General features: G+C 37.5%; 1 protein-coding gene and 1 long non-coding RNA gene across 7 annotated transcripts in view; one reads left to right on the top strand and one right to left on the bottom strand.

The window, feature by feature from the left end:
• The window catches only part of LOC146823052 (uncharacterized), a 339929-nt gene that overhangs the window by 119335 nt on the left and 202898 nt on the right, over positions 1 to 17696 (top strand). The window lies entirely within an intron of this gene.
• LOC146823053 (N-acetyllactosaminide beta-1,6-N-acetylglucosaminyl-transferase-like) overlaps positions 1 to 17696 on the bottom strand; it is a 361189-nt gene that overhangs the window by 315189 nt on the left and 28304 nt on the right. The window lies entirely within an intron of this gene.

Genomic DNA, 17696 nt, shown 5'->3' with positions numbered 1-17696 from the left:
GAAAGGGGGCAATGAGGAGAGTTACAGACCCCCTAACAATTGTAAGGGGGTCAAAGAAGGACAGAAAAGTACAAAGAAAACATTTATTGATTTTAAAAAAAATCACGGGGTACGCGTACGGTAAGCTTACGGTAAGCGTACGGTAAAAAAAATAAAAATAAATAAATGAAAAGCAGATTTAAGAGTTTAGAAATTAGGGAGCTCTAAAAAGAGCTGTTGTGTTTATGGAGTCATTTTTTTAGTGGTACCTACAAGTAAGTACCGATGCAGAGTCTAAGGTTCAAGAGGAAGACTCTGTTCCCTTCATCATTGAAGTGCACACCATCTCCTCTATAAATGTCTTGCATGTCGTAACGCAAGTTGTTGTGGTAAATGGCACCCATACCATAGTCACGGAGGAAAGCAGAAACAGATTTGTTGACGTGCTTTCTTGCTTTGTCAATCTGTGGACAGAAATGATTGGACCAGTTCCATTTTTGCCTTTGGCATATGTTGGAAAACACAAAGGCAGTTTTAGGGAAAAGTGTAAACAGTTGTGCAAAGGTGTCCTTCATAAGCATTTCCAGACCTACCCCAGTCAAAGTGCCTAGGTCATTGCCACCACAGTGCACTATTATGAGGTCAGGGTGTTGGATTTGAATGAAGGATTTCACCAATGGCATCAATTGGTGCCACTTTAACCCTCTCTGACCAATCCATTTAATGTCTACATTTGGCAAAGCAAGGTCTCTCACCATATCTGTTTTCTCTGCAAACTTTTCACTCCAGAAGACATAGCTGTGCCCTACAATCCACACTGTGAACATCTTCAAAGGAGAACTGGATGCACTCAGGAGGTGTCTTTCAGTAGAATGGCAATATGAAAAGAAAGACAGTTTGGAAATGGAGGCATACATATTTTTTACAAAACAAAAAGAACTGATTGGCTGTTTCATACCATTCTAGAAAAAAAACTAGGCTGTATGTGAAAATTAATACAAGCATGTTTTGTATTGGTACAAAAAAATGTGTAACCAAAGAACAGTACTATGGATTTGCTGTTAGGTTTGAAAAGTCAAGCACTCTTGCTCTGTGGAATTGAAACATTGTGTGTCGAACTTCTGACCTAACTGCACACAGCAGTGTTCCATGAGCTGTTGCTATGGTAGCAGGCAGAAGTCAAGTTGGGGGAAGGGTACTAGGCAGAAGTCAAGTTGGGGGCAGGGTACTTTTGGAAAAGGGTTGGTTTTCAACCAATAGAAATGTGTCATTACATTTGAAAAAAAGGGGGAAGCACTGAGATTTGAAACTTACATGTATATGTGTGGAAAAATAGAGGGAAAGTTTGCCATTATCTGGTTCTGCTGAGAGGAGAGAGGTGAACACAACAGAGATCCTGGCTCTGATATTCTGCTGTTTGAGTGTCACATTTCTTTCACAACTAACTAATTATAAAGGTGAGTTTACAGTTTGAGAGGGGATGTATGTGGTAACTTAAGAAATGAATAATAGAAATGGGAATTGTTTTTGTTGTAGTTACACATGGTGGTTTCATAATGTGTCAGTCTGTAAAAGTGATTTTCACTTGGCCCGAAAAAAAAAGAGCAGTAAGTGTGCTTTCAAATTGGCAAAGAAATTTCGTTTTGGCACTAATGTGAAAACATGACTCTGTGTGCATAGAAGAATTATAGGCAGAGATTTATTGCGTCTTGCTCTGGTGATTTCACAGTTGCAGTAGATGGAAAAGAGGAGCGAATTTTTGAGGGAAGAAGCAGAGGCTTAGCACACACCCATGTGCTTGCCATGTATAGTCATGCACAGTAATTAGAAGCGAGTGGGGTTTTCAGGTTTAAGTCTGTAATGCAAATACATTCAGCATCACTAAGGCTGGTTGCCCCTGCTGGAGTGTAGGCAGTCACAGAGAATACACACGGTGGTGGTCTGAAACAAAAAACAGCTTGGACATGTGCATTTAAATAAAATTAAAAAAAAGGTTTAAGAATGTGTCAGTCTGTAAAAGTGATTTCAAATTGTAAAAAGAGATTTTCACTTGGCCCGAAAAAAAAAGAGCAGTAAGTGTGCTTTCAAATTGGCAAAGCAATTTCGTTTTGGCACTAATGTGAAAACATGACTCTGTGTGCATGGAAGAATTATAGGCAGAGATTTATTGCGTCTTGTTCTGGTGATTTCACAGTTGCAGTAGATGGAAAGGGGGAGCGAATTTTTGGGGGAAGAAGCAGAGGCTTAGCACACACCCATGTGCTTGCCATGTATAGTCATGCACAGTAATTAGAAGCGAGTGGGGTTTTCAGGTTTAAGTCTGTAATGCAAATACATTCAGCATCACTAAGGCTGGTTGCCCCTGCTGGAGTGTAGGCAGTCACAGAGAATACACACGGTGGTGGTCTGAAAAAAAAACAGCTTGGACATGTGCATTTAAATAAATTTAAAAAAAAGGTTTCAGAATGTGTCAGTCTGTAAAAGTGATTTCAAATTGTAAAAAGAGATTTTCACTTGGCCCGAAAAAAAAAGAGCAGTAAGTGTGCTTTCAAATTGGCAAAGAAATTTCGTTTTGGCACTAATGTGAAAACATGACTCTGTGTGCATAGAAGAATTATAGGCAGAGATTTATTGCGTCTTGCTCTGGTGATTTCACAGTTGCAGTAGATGGAAAAGAGGAGCGAATTTTTGAGGGAAGAAGCAGAGGCTTAGCACACACCCATGTGCTTGCCATGTATAGTCATGCACAGTAATTAGAAGCGAGTGGGGTTTTCAGGTTTAAGTCTGTAATGCAAATACATTCAGCATCACTAAGGCTGGTTGCCCCTGCTGGAGTGTAGGCAGTCACAGAGAATACACACGGTGGTGGTCTGAAAAAAAAAACAGCTTGGACATGTGCATTTAAATAAAATTAAAAAAAAGGTTTAAGAATGTGTCAGTCTGTAAAAGTGATTTCAAATTGTAAAAAGAGATTTTCACTTGGCCCGAAAAAAAAAGAGCAGTAAGTGTGCTTTCAAATTGGCAAAGAAATTTCGTTTTGGCACTAATGTGAAAACATGACTCTGTGTGCATGGAAGAATTATAGGCAGAGATTTATTGCGTCTTGCTCTGGTGATTTCACAGTTGCAGTAGATGGAAAGGGGGAGCGAATTTTTGGGGGAAGAAGCAGAGGCTTAGCACACACCCATGTGCTTGCCATGTATAGTCATGCACAGTAATTAGAAGCGAGTGGGGTTTTCAGGTTTAAGTCTGTAATGCAAATACATTCAGCATCACTAAGGCTGGTTGCCCCTGCTGGAGTGTAGGCAGTCACAGAGAATACACACGGTGGTGGTCTGAAAAAAAAACAGCTTGGACATGTGCATTTAAATAAATTTTAAAAAAAGGTTTCAGAATGTGTCAGTCTGTAAAAGTGATTTCAAATTGTAAAAAGAGATTTTCACTTGGCCCGAAAAAAAAAGAGCAGTAAGTGTGCTTTCAAATTGGCAAAGAAATTTCGTTTTGGCACTAATGTGAAAACATGACTGTGTGCATAGAAGAATTATAGGCAGAGATTTATTGCGTCTTGCTCTGGTGATTTCACAGTTGCAGTAGATGGAAAGGGGGAGCGAATTTTTGGGGGAAGAAGCAGAGGCTTAGCACACACCCATGTGCTTGCCATGTATAGTCATGCACAGTAATTAGAAGCGAGTGGGGTTTTCAGGTTTAAGTCTGTAATGCAAATACATTCAGCATCACTAAGGCTGGTTGCCCCTGCTGGAGTGCAGGCAGTCACAGAGAATACACACGGTGGTGGTCTGAAAAAAAAAACAGCTTGGACATGTGCATTTAAATAAAATTAAAAAAAAGGTTTAAGAATGTGTCAGTCTGTAAAAGTGATTTCAAATTGTAAAAAGAGATTTTCACTTGGCCCGAAAAAAAAAAGAGCAGTAAGTGTGCTTTCAAATTGGCAAAGAAATTTCGTTTTGGCACTAATGTGAAAACATGACTCTGTGTGCATAGAAGAATTATAGGCAGAGATTTATTGCGTCTTGCTCTGGTGATTTCACAGTTGCAGTAGATGGAAAGGGGGAGCGAATTTTTGGGGGAAGAAGCAGAGGCTTAGCACACACCCATGTGCTTGCCATGTATAGTCATGCACAGTAATTAGAAGCGAGTGGGGTTTTCAGGTTTAAGTCTGTAATGCAAATACATTCAGCATCACTAAGGCTGGTTGCCCCTGCTGGAGTGCAGGCAGTCACAGAGAATACACACGGTGGTGGTCTGAAAAAAAAACAGCTTGGAAATGTGCATTTAAATAAATTTAAAAAAAAGGTTTCAGAATGTGTCAGTCTGTAAAAGTGATTTCAAATTGTAAAAAGAGATTTTCACTTGGCCCGAAAAAAAAAGAGCAGTAAGTGTGCTTTCAAATTGGCAAAGAAATTTCGTTTTGGCACTAATGTGAAAACATGACTCTGTGTGCATAGAAGAATTATAGGCAGAGATTTATTGCGTCTTGCTCTGGTGATTTCACAGTTGCAGTAGATGGAAAAGAGGAGCGAATTTTTGAGGGAAGAAGCAGAGGCTTAGCACACACCCATGTGCTTGCCATGTATAGTCATGCACAGTAATTAGAAGCGAGTGGGGTTTTCAGGTTTAAGTCTGTAATGCAAATACATTCAGCATCACTAAGGCTGGTTGCCCCTGCTGGAGTGTAGGCAGTCACAGAGAATACACACGGTGGTGGTCTGAAAAAAAAACAGCTTGGACATGTGCATTTAAATAAATTTAAAAAAAAGGTTTCAGAATGTGTCAGTCTGTAAAAGTGATTTCAAATTGTAAAAAGAGATTTTCACTTGGCCCGAAAAAAAAAGAGCAGTAAGTGTGCTTTCAAATTGGCAAAGAAATTTCGTTTTGGCACTAATGTGAAAACATGACTCTGTGTGCATAGAAGAATTATAGGCAGAGATTTATTGTGTCTTGCTCTGGTGATTTCACAGTTGCAGTAGATGGAAAGGGGGAGCGAATTTTTGGGGGAAGAAGCAGAGGCTTAGCACACACCCATGTGCTTGCCATGTATAGTCATGCACAGTAATTAGAAGCGAGTGGGGTTTTCAGGTTTAAGTCTGTAATGCAAATACATTCAGCATCACTAAGGCTGGTTGCCCCTGCTGGAGTGTAGGCAGTCACAGAGAATACACACGGTGGTGGTCTGAAAAAAAAACAGCTTGGAAATGTGCATTTAAATAAATTTAAAAAAAAGGTTTCAGAATGTGTCAGTCTGTAAAAGTGATTTCAAATTGTAAAAAGAGATTTTCACTTGGCCCGAAAAAAAAAGAGCAGTAAGTGTGCTTTCAAATTGGCAAAGAAATTTCGTTTTGGCACTAATGTGAAAACATGACTCTGTGTGCATGGAAGAATTATAGGCAGAGATTTATTGCGTCTTGCTCTGGTGATTTCACAGTTGCAGTAGATGGAAAGGGGGAGCGAATTTTTGAGGGAAGAAGCAGAGGCTTAGCACACACCCATGTGCTTGCCATGTATAGTCATGCACAGTAATTAGAAGCGAGTGGGGTTTTCAGGTTTAAGTCTGTAATGCAAATACATTCAGCATCACTAAGGCTGGTTGCCCCTGCTGGAGTGTAGGCAGTCACAGAGAATACACACGGTGGTGGTCTGAAAAAAAAAACAGCTTGGACATGTGCATTTAAATAAATTTAAAAAAAAGGTTTCAGAATGTGTCAGTCTGTAAAAGTGATTTCAAATTGTAAAAAGAGATTTTCACTTGGCCCGAAAAAAAAAGAGCAGTAAGTGTGCTTTCAAATTGGCAAAGAAATTTCGTTTTGGCACTAATGTGAAAACATGACTCTGTGTGCATAGAAGAATTATAGGCAGAGATTTATTGCGTCTTGCTCTGGTGATTTCACAGTTGCAGTAGATGGAAAGGGGGAGCGAATTTTTTGGGGAAGAAGCAGAGGCTTAGCACACACCCATGTGCTTGCCATGTATAGTCATGCACAGTAATTAGAAGCGAGTGGGGTTTTCAGGTTTAAGTCTGTAATGCAAATACATTCAGCATCACTAAAGCTGGTTGCCCCTGCTGGAGTGTAGGCAGTCACAGAGAATACACACGGTGGTGGTCTGAAAAAAAAACAGCTTGGACATGTGCATTTAAATAAATTTAAAAAAAAGGTTTCAGAATGTGTCAGTCTGTAAAAGTGATTTCAAATTGTAAAAAGAGATTTTCACTTGGCCCGAAAAAAAAAGAGCAGTAAGTGTGCTTTCAAATTGGCAAAGAAATTTCGTTTTGGCACTAATGTGAAAACATGACTCTGTGTGCATAGAAGAATTATAGGCAGAGATTTATTGCGTCTTGCTCTGGTGATTTCACAGTTGCAGTAGATGGAAAGGGGGAGCGAATTTTTGGGGGAAGAAGCAGAGGCTTAGCACACACCCATGTGCTTGCCATGTATAGTCATGCACAGTAATTAGAAGCGAGTGGGGTTTTCAGGTTTAAGTCTGTAATGCAAATACATTCAGCATCACTAAGGCTGGTTGCCCCTGCTGGAGTGTAGGCAGTCACAGAGAATACACACGGTGGTGGTCTGAAAAAACAGCTTGGTTTCATAATGTGACAGTTTGTAAAAGAGATTTTCACTTGCCCAAAAAAAAGAGCAGTTTGTGTGCATTCAAATTGGCAAAGAAATTTCGTTTTGTGACTATTGTGAAAAGATATGTAGTAATATATTTAAATACAATAAAGGATTTTTTTTTTAGTTTTTTTCAGGTATTACTGAAGAACAGTGAACAAAATTTAAGATGCCTACAAAATCTCGAGTTCAAAAAACGCTAAAAAAAAAACTATATTTGAAGACAACTGGAGGACCAAAGTTAGTAGAAGATGCTGATGTTGGGAAAAAGAAAAAATCTTCTGGTAAGCAAAAAAAACAATTTCTAAACAAAATATTCAAAACAAAGAAAAATGTACAAAATGTCTGTTCTCGGAAAAATGTAACAAAACATAGAGAACAGCAAAAAAATGAGAATTTAGTTAATGCAAATATACCTTCTGCAATTGAAAAGTTTAACATAAACAGAAAAACAGCATTTAAAGAGATACGTAGAAAAATGTTTCAGAGAAGAGTTATGTCCAATTTGATAAAGGATATAAAGAAATATAAGCAAAAGGCTAAATATTATAAGAGAAAAAAAGAAATTGAAGCCATTGCAGCAAAAGCATTAGAATTAAAAAGGAAACTATTCATATTAATTTTGAATAGGATGCGTACATTAGATAAAATGGTTAATGTACTGAAATCACAAAGCAAAAGCAAAAGAGTAGTGAACAGAACAAACTTTTGTAAAGTGTTTTTAGGAAAGTGGATGCATAGTTCAAGTAGTGAACCTTTTTTTAATGAAGAGAGCTATTTTCAAAGTAATAGTTTGCTGCATGCAGTTGACACCAGAGGTCGTTCATACGAAGTAAAAAATGGTTGCATAATGGAGAAGGAGATAATGGTTCCAAGAGATGAGGTACAAGTGATGGCAGATGAGGCAATGGGGAGACGTCCTAAAGCCCCAGTGTACACTTGGAATTGTAGTAGTATTTGCACTGTGCGTCAGGAATCTATTGACAGATTTCGAGAGTTTCTAAGAGAATATAGTAAAAAAAGTGTAAAACAAAAGATTAAGGTGCTTCAAAGTCTGGATCCATGCAGAGTGAGAGAGAATACTGGTTTGCAGGGTCATTCTCTTGCTTGTCTATCTAGAAAAGTGTGCAATAGTGTTTTCCATCATTTTAGGATGCTGGCTGTTCATCATACTGAAATGAGAAAGTTTGTGAGACGGTTGTATTTTGCCAAAAGTCCAGCAATAAAGTTAAATGAATTGAATAGGGCTCTGTTCCGAGGAACGGTATCAGATGTAGAGAAGGTTGTTGATGAAATTCAGTTTTGTTACTTTGGTCCTGAACAAAACAGTGCAGAGAAGGACACAGTAAATGAGGCAGAAGTGGAAGAGAATGTAGAACCTTGTGTAAGTAAGACATTTAATGATCACATAACAAAATTTGCAATAATCTCTAATGAAAGACCAAATGTTACTTGTATTTGTTGCCGCAGAACTCATTATAGAAAACAAACTAGGAATGTTGATCTCTACAGAAAGAGTGAAAATGAAGATAATTATAAGTGGATGGATTTTGCCACATATATATTTCTTGAAAATTGTTTTGAATTGGGTGAAGATCAGCGGATTTGTAAATACTGCTACAACAAGTTAGAGGAAAATAGAATGCCGACCAGAGCTGTACATAATAATTTAGAATTGGATGCTATTCCTGCTGAACTTTCTGAATTAAATACATATGAGTCTATACTCATTCAATGTGTTCATCCGTTCCAGACCATAGTACGTATGGAGCCCAAAACTGGTAAATTACCTCCTTCAGATTTACTGAGAGGTTTAAAAGGTAGAGTGGTGTATTTGCCCTTGGATTTGAAAAAAAATATGGAAACTATTGATGCGGATACTTTGGAAACTGAACCATTAATTATTCTGGTTAATGGTGTACCTACAAAGAATAAGAAGATTTGGCAGGAGCTGGTAGATGTGCGGAAAGTACAAAGAGCAAATTTGTATTTGAAAAAAAATAACAAATGGTATGAATCAATTTATATAGAAGAAGAAGAAGAAGAAGAAGATTTACAAGGAGACACAGAAACACCAACTGGACAAATTGAAAAAGTGGACAAGTCAAAGGAAGAAGAAATTTATGAACATTTTAGCATACATCCTCTCCATTCGAAAGAAGTTATGGGAGACAATATTGATCTCTTTCAGATGAAGAAAGCAAAAGGAAATCCCGTGAGTGTATGGGAGGAGAGCTTGGAAGCTCGATGTTTTCCCCAGCTGTTTCCTAAAGGAAAAGGAGGACGATACGATGAACGTCCAGAACAGATTCCAGCTTCAGAGTATCGAACTACAAGACTATATGCTGAAGATCCCAGATTTCGACAAAGTATTCCTTATTTGTTCCATCTTTTATTTGAAAGCGACTTGTCTGCACTGTCTTATGCAGTAAATCACATTTTAAAAAGTGGAGTACATTTACAAAATGTGTCTGCTAAGGATTTTATGGAGAAAGTGCAGCACCGAGATGATCATTTGGAAACACAACTGATCAATCTGATGGCTTGTCAGCGTGGGACAAATTAATATTGGTACCGACGCCATGGTGAACTAAAATGCATGTTACGCAATTTAGGAACACCAACATGGTTCCTTACCCTAAGCTGTGCCGAGTACGCTTGGGATGATTTACTGGATTTTCTACGAGAGGCCAATTCAAACATTAAAAACATCGAATACAAGACAGCAGGAGAACTGTGCTCATTGGATCCGGTTAATGTTTGCAGATATTTCAATCATAGATTTGAGGCTATGATGTCCTTCATCTGCAATAAAAAAAATTCACCTCTTGGAGAAGTAGTGGATTTCTTTTGGAGAAAAGAGTACCAGGCAAGAGGTGCTCCTCATATTCATATGCTGCTGTGGATCAAGGATGCCCCAAAGTTTGGAACTGATACTGATGAAGCAGTGTTATCTTACATTGAAGAATATGCAACATGTGCTATACCTAAAAGCACAGAAGAGAACAAGTTAAAGGAGCAAGTTCTACGTTTCCAAAGTCATCGGTGTGGAAAATACTGTCGACGGAAATACAAGAGCAAAGAAAAATACTACACTAAATGTCGATTTGGATTTCCTAGACCTGTTCTTACAAATGGAAGAGTCAACAGTTTTATGTCAGCTGTGAGACATACTATCACAAGAAAATCACCTAAGAATACCTACAACCTTAAAAGAAAAGAAGAATCAAAAAATATAAATGACTACAACCCAGTCATTTTATCCATGTGGAACGCTAACATGGATATACAGTATGTTGCTGACAATTCCATTGCTGTTGCTCGATATGTAACGTCTTACATTACGAAATCAGAAAAAACAGAATTGAAGGAAATGTGGGAAGAGATTTCTCACGAGAAGACTGTCAGTAAGAAGCTGTACAGTTTCAGTTTGAAGATGTTATCGCATCGAGAAATTGGATCCTACGAATGTTCAGATAGGTTATCTTCTGCAAGTCTCTACTCGAAGTCAAGAAGAATAATTTGGGCAAGTTTAGGCCTTGCAGCAATGAGAAATCGGGTACTGAAATCTGTTGGAGAAATTGAATATTTGGCTGAGAATGACCCAGAAAGTACAGACATATTGAAAACAAACATGTTGGACACATATTATCCCAAGAGAAGTCATCATCTGGAGAACATGTGTCTCTATGAAGTGTTACAGAACTACATTTATTCACGGAAAGCTGCAGAAGACATCAACAGTGGAAAATATAAAGTTGTTGGTGAAGAAGGATGTTTGGTGAAGCAAACCAAAGGAAGTTTGATAAATCACCGGAAGCTGAGTTGCGACACTACCGACAAGAAAGAATTTTACTACTTGGCTCTTTTACAGTTGTTTAAACCATGGCGTACAAAGGATGAACTACTGGGAGAATTCCAGAGCTATGAAGATTCTTTTAATGCTTGCAAAGACAGCATACAATGCAGTACATTCTCAACTTATCTGCAAATGTTAAATGAAGAAATTGAACAGGAAACTACAATTGCAGCAGAAATAGCTAGAGACAGTTCTCAGGACAGCCAAAGTTCAGGAACACACAGTCAAGATCCCCTAGGACAACCAATCGTTGAAAATGAAGCATCAATAGCCATGAATGAAGTGGAAACGGCTATGAATCAAGCTCAAGAAGAATTTATAGACTTAGAAAATTTGGAAAGACAACTGAATCAAGAGCAGCAACAAATTTATGAAGAGATCAAAAACAAAATTGATCACGGATTTCTACATGAAAAAAAAGAGTGCTCATGCACATCATTTCATCCAATCAGGATGTATGTAAGCGGACAAGCTGGAACTGGAAAAAGTTTCCTAATAAAAGTCATCAGAAGCTACCTAAAGCAAAAAACGGATTCTACTTTGTCTTGTGTGGTTACTGCTCCAACTGGGTTAGCAGCATATAACATAAAAGGAATCACCTTACATCGTTTGCTAATGTTACCAGTGGAGCATGAGAACAAAATACAATTCAACAAGCTAACTGGAGAAGCATCCTTGGAAGTTTCACGAGTATTGAAGAAGATGCAAGTTCTCATTATTGATGAGGTGAGCATGGTATCAAACTTAATGCTTGCCTTTGTGCATTTAAGAATGCAGCAAATTTTGAAGACAGACTATGACGTGTTATTTGGTGGAAAACACGTCATAGTTTTTGGGGATCTTTTGCAACTTACTCCAGTTAAAGGACAACCAGTGTTTAATACTGTGACACATGAAGACACGAAGAAGTCATTGGGAAGCATTGGAAATACAAATATTTGGTCCTTCTTTGAGTACAAGGAACTTACAACTAATATGAGGCAAGCAAACGATGAAGAATATGGAAGTATTCTGAAAGATATCAGGATTGGACTACTCACAGAAGTTGGGAAAAAAGCATTACAGAGTCGGCTGCTACATAATTTATTTCCAAAGGAAGAAATAGTTGCGAAGAAAATATACAAGAATATTGCAGAAAACAAAAGTGTCATCTGTTTAATGCCAACTCTACGTGAATGCTCAATATTTAATGAGGAGCTTTTGAAATTGGAAAAGGAAGACATCAGGAAATTGGAAGCAGTGGACAAAATTGAGGATGGAAGAATTACTGTCACAGTAACAGGCAAACTGAAAAATAAATTGGACTCACTAGAGAAGAACATCTCCAAAACAGCAGGATTAGAAAAAAATCTATATGTTTGCATGAACTGTAGAGTGTTTTTAAGGAGAAATTTGGATGTTGAGAAAGGCTTAGTGAATGGAGCGATGGGAAGAGTTGTGGGTTTTATTAATTATCAGAAAAAAGATGGAATTGAATGTTTAAAAATAAAATTTGATCAGATAGAGGAAGTTAAAGACATTTGTCGTTGTTCAGTTCGTTTCATGCTTGTGAAAGACTTATATGTACGTAGGAAGCAGTTTCCGTTTTCACTAGCATATGCTGTAACTATCCACAAGTCTCAAGGATTGACTGTAGATTGTGCATTTGTGAACATTGGTTCAACTGTGTTCAAAGAAGGTATGGCATATGTAGCTTTGTCACGAGTCAAAACATTATCAGGTTTATTCATGATAGACTTTGATGACTCAAAAGTTAGTGCTGATACAAACTGTGTAAAGGAGTATAATAGATTAAGAAGAAGCTATGCTCCTCATTTAGGTCAGTATCCTGTGTTGGAGAAACGTGTAGTTTCTCGTAAAAGGAGAAATGAGAATATCTGTAATGAGGATGTAGAGAAGAGGAAAAAAAAGAGGAGTGATGTAATTGCAAACAAAAAGAAAAAGGACAATGAAGAACAGGTTGTAGGATGTCATTTTGAAAATAGCTCTGGTGTCAACTGCTACGCTAATGTAGTGCTGAATGTTGCATTTTATCTGGAAAGTTTGCAAGAGCAGATAATAGTAAATCAGGGAAAAAGATTCTGTTCAGAGCTCAGTCTCCTTTTTCAAAAGCTGAGTAAAGATAAAACTCAAATAGAAAGTGCTACTGATATTAGAAAACTTTTAGATGTATGTTCAGGACGAACACAGTTTTCTCAAAATGAACAGCAAGATGCACACGAATTTTTGATGTATTTTCTTCAGGTAGTGGAAGAAGAAGGAGTTCCCATTGACATTTTTTTTGGTCTCTCTTATAAATGGGAACATAGTTGTGATAATTGTTATAATATATGTGGCTCTATTGTTGATAATGAAAGGTTTATTTATTTGACATTGCCAGAGAGTAAAACAGTCACTTTTGCAAAATTAGTTAAAGATGCTAATCATAGCATGAAATGTGGTGAGTGTAATTCTGACATGTTATCAACATTAATTTTAAGGGAATACGGACAGTATGTAATTTTAATGATGCAACGATGTAGAGCTGATGGATCAAAATTGGATACTTTAATAAAGAAGTTTACAGGACAGCAATTATCAATTTCAGGAAAAACTTTTGTAACTGTTGCAATAATTTTCCATGATGGACCTACTGTTACTTCTGGACATTACACAGTTTATCTAAAATGTGAAAAAGGCTGGACACTGTGTAATGATTCCCAATTGATTTTCAAACAACGTTTGCCTTTTGATTTAGCAAATTCCTATCTAATCTTCCTGAAACCTAAATTTTAGAGAGATTTGGCAAGATCTGGACAAAATAATTTTACCATTTTACTGGATTACCATTGCAATTTTGTAGAAAAAAGATTTTTAAAATGATCATTTGGCCTAAAGGAAAGATAACCAATTGTAATGTGGACTTTTTAAATTTTTAATGCAATTTTGAAAAACCAATAATTTAGAGATAATCGGTAACTTCTGCACATTTTAAATTTTGGAATGCTATTGGACTGCCATTGGAAATTTTTTCAAAAATGATTTAAAAAATTACTATTTGGCCATGTGGAAAAGTAAGCAATTCTATTGTGGACTAAATAAATTATTCAAAAAATTTTCGTGAACCAAAATGTTACAGAGAATTGGTGAGATCTGGACAGATTAAACTTTAGAATTTTAATGGTTTTCCCTTGGAAATTTATTCCAGGAAAAAAAAAAAAAACTATTTGGCCTAAAGGAAATAACATCAGATGTATTTTGGAGTTATTTGAGATATAATTTTGTGATTATACTTCTGAAACAAACATATCAGACGGTATTTTAAAGAAAAAAGTATTGTTTTTAGATGATATTTTTTTAGAATAATATGCATTTCTGTAATGATAAGTTTAAGTGAGAAGAGATTCTGGGCTTTTTTAATACAATCTTTGAGATTGTTATTTTTTTTTGCCCGCTGTAAAATGATGAATGCAATTGCTTTCACAATTTATAGTGAAATGCAATATATTCTGAAAACAGCAAAAATAAGGCAAAAATATTTTTTGGTAAAAAATGTAAATATGTGTACTGTATTATAAAATGGTTTAAAAATATTAATACTTGTTTCTTTTTTTTCAGATCGATATAGAAAATTTTCGGAAACTACAACCATTTTAAAAACTATTTTTTAAAAAAACAAATGAATAAATATTTTTTTGAGTGAGTATGGTAAGTCAATAATAAAAATTGTAGTCTCTCAAGGACTTTATAATGTGATAAATGATTTTTAGTGTTTTTTTAAAAAAATAAAAAAAAAGGTACGCTTACCGTACGCGTACGGTAAAAAAAAAAAAAAAAGTTTTTAAAAACATATGTAAAAAAAAGATGAAAGATAAGGTTGGCTCTTAAAAGAACCGTTGTGTTCATGCAGGGACAGAGGAAAGAAAGATTGGGAATATTAGACGGTACGACAAGTGTGCTGATCTATTTTACTGTTCACCAGGGAAACACTGGTCTCCCTATAAGTAATTAGATCGTGACAAGTGGCGCACCGTACTTCAACCCTCGCAAACCGAGGGTTAATTTCCAGAGGGCCAGCAAAAGGAGATTCTCCCCCCACAGATGAAGGGCTCACCTGACCTGCAGAAGAAGGAGTCTGCCCTGCAGGTGATGGTCCAGGCTGAGCTGCTGTGGATGTACTGGCTCGTCTTTCTGAAGAGTTACCTCCAAAAAGATGACCATGTGTCCTTTTGTGTACATCCTGGAGGTGTCTCTTCATGGTGTGATTCCCAAAGGAATACTTCCTGTTAGGATTACCTCTAGAAAGTACACGCTGACACAGCTTGCAAGTAACTAAGGGTGCATTCACCTTTTGCTGGCCTTCTGGAAAAGTAAAATAATCCCAAACATAAGAAGGCTTTACTTTCCTCGCTCTCTGCCTCAAGACAGTGCTGCTGGTGCTAGCCTCACTCTCAGAAGAGCTCTGCTGTTCTGCCATCGTATCCCAAAGACAACTCAGCTCCTTCTCCTAAGGGATCACAAGCAGAAATGAGGGGAATGGGTGTGGTGTAGGAGAGTTCTAGAACTGAAAGTACTTTCAACCAATCAAAAGTTGTGTTTCATGATCACATGACCTACCGTACGCTTACGGTACGCTTACGGTGCGCTTACGGCAAAAAGTACGCGTGCGCGTAAAAAAGACACGCGCTTGCGCGCATGCGCATAACAGTCACTCCCCGGCACTTCCGCGTAACGTGCGCGTGTTGCGTAAGCGCGCACGCGTCCCACGCGCAGTACGCGCGGCTACGCAAAGTACGTAACTATACGCAAGCAGCGTAGATAGATTACGGACGTTGCGTAAACCGTACGCTTACCGTGAGCTTACGGTACGCGTACTATAAAAAAAAAAAAAAAAAAAAAATCTGGAAATAAATTTTACATGTTTATTTTAAAAAATATATATAAAAAAAATATTTAAGGATTTTAAAAATTTAAGCATAGTCTTTATAAAAGATAAGAAAATTAAATTAAAAATAGGTTTGAAAAAAATGAAGAATAAAAAAAAAAATAGCATTTAAAAAACCTTGCAAATTCACTGAAAAAACCATGGGTTTCACACACGTTATAGTTAGGAATTAGCATTTAAAAAACCTTGCAAATTCACTGAAAAAACCATGGGTTTCACACACGTTATAGTTAGGAATTAGCATTTAAAAAACCTTAGAAATTCACTGAAAAAACCATGGGTTTCACACACGTTATAGTTAGGAATTAGCATTTAAAAAACCTTAGAAATTCAGTGAAAAAACCATAGGTTTCACACATGTTATAGTTAGCTGGACATTTTACTCGTAAAAAACCAATGAAATTGCCCCGTTATAGTTAGTTCAGCTAACTATAACTCGCGCGCCCGCAATGCACTGCTGATGACGTCACATATTACATCACTCATGACATGGTCAGTGACATCACTCATGACATCACTGATGACATCTCAAATGACATCACTGATGACATCACTGATGACATCATCCTTGTGATAGAGTGGCAGACCTCCTCTCACCTTAATATAAGCTTTGATACACACATTCAAAAATAGAGACTAAAAATTTCAAAAAAATGGACATACCAATACCAGTTACAACAACCTCTTCAGTAATTCTAAGATCCACATACACATCCACTCATTCACCAACAGTCCTATACAGTCACTCATACATGTACTCACTCATCATATGTACTCATACATCTATACATCCTGTTACACAATGCCACTCATCCATAGAGTTACTCACACACATAGTCACTCATGCTAATAAAGAATAAAACATACATTTACTTGCATATACAGTAATACACACACCACCATACTTACTTCTACGGAAACTTACACATACTTAGTCTTTTAAACAATCACTTACAGAAACACATACTTATTCATACAGGAACTCTTTCAATCTCTCCCTCTCACATATACTCACATATATACACCAATAGTCACATATACTAGTTTAAAACATATGTAGTTACTCCTGAAGACACTATTGAGACAGTCATTCACTCACTAACACACCCATACACACACTCATCCACCCATACAGTCTTGCACACATACTGTCTTCAACACATACAAACAGTGAGTCACTCATTCACGCATCTATGCACTACGTAATACCCCCCACCGTACCATACAGACACTCAGACTGATACTCAAAAAAACAACTAATAACCTATATAGACACCCATGTAGCTACTCACCAACCCATGCAGCCACTTATACACAAAGTGAGAGATACACTTAATCAGTCAGTTACACAATCAATTTTTCAAAAACAAATCATCCATTTAGACACTTATATACCCATTTATTCTTCCATCGACCTTGAGATATACATATATAAAACATATTTAATTTTCAGAAAAACACACATTCACTGGATGATGTCATCAGTGATGTCATCAGTGATGTCATTTGAGATGTCATCAGTGATGTCATGAGTGATGTCACTGACCATGTCATGAGTGATGTAATATGTGACGTCATCAGCAGTGCATTGCGGGCGCGCGAGTTATAGTTAGCTGAACTAACTATAACGGGGCAATTTCATTGGTTTTTTACGAGTAAAATGTCCAGCTAACTATAACATGTGTGAAACCTATGGTTTTTTCACTGAATTTCTAAGGTTTTTTAAATGCTAATTCCTAACTATAACGTGTGTGAAACCCATGGTTTTTTCAGTGAATATATATATATATATATATAGAGAGAGAGAGAGAGAGAGAGAGAGAGATATGTATATCCACAAAACACTGAAATGACCAGGACACTCCGGGCTTCTGAAATAATGTATTCAGCTTGATACCTCCTCACCAATGATGTTCGGCTTTCTCATGGAGGAGGCATCAAGCTGAATCAATTATTTCAGAAGCCCGGAGTGTCTGGGTCATCTCTGTACGAAGGGAAGTGTTTTGTGTATGACCGGGATGCACACACACACACACACACACACACACACACAGACACACACACACGTGTCTAACATAACATAGAAGAAGAGGAAGGCGGAGCCGGCATCGGCCCCGCCGCCATTATGGTGGTCGGCCATGCCCCCGGCTCTCTCGCATCTCGTAGCACCGCATTGGTCGGAGGACCGTGCCCCGGAAGTGATCTGATCACTTCCGGGCCAGTCACCCCTTTAAAGCCGCGGGGAGCGTGAAGTGCAGTCTCTTTGCACTCCGTTCCCCTCAGAAGCACACCCGTCACGTGTGCC

The sequence above is a fragment of the Triturus cristatus genome, chromosome 5_2 (genome assembly GCF_964204655.1).
Source record: "Triturus cristatus chromosome 5_2, aTriCri1.1, whole genome shotgun sequence".
NCBI lineage: Eukaryota > Metazoa > Chordata > Amphibia > Caudata > Salamandridae > Triturus > Triturus cristatus.
This window is presented reverse-complemented; position numbering and strand designations above follow the sequence as displayed.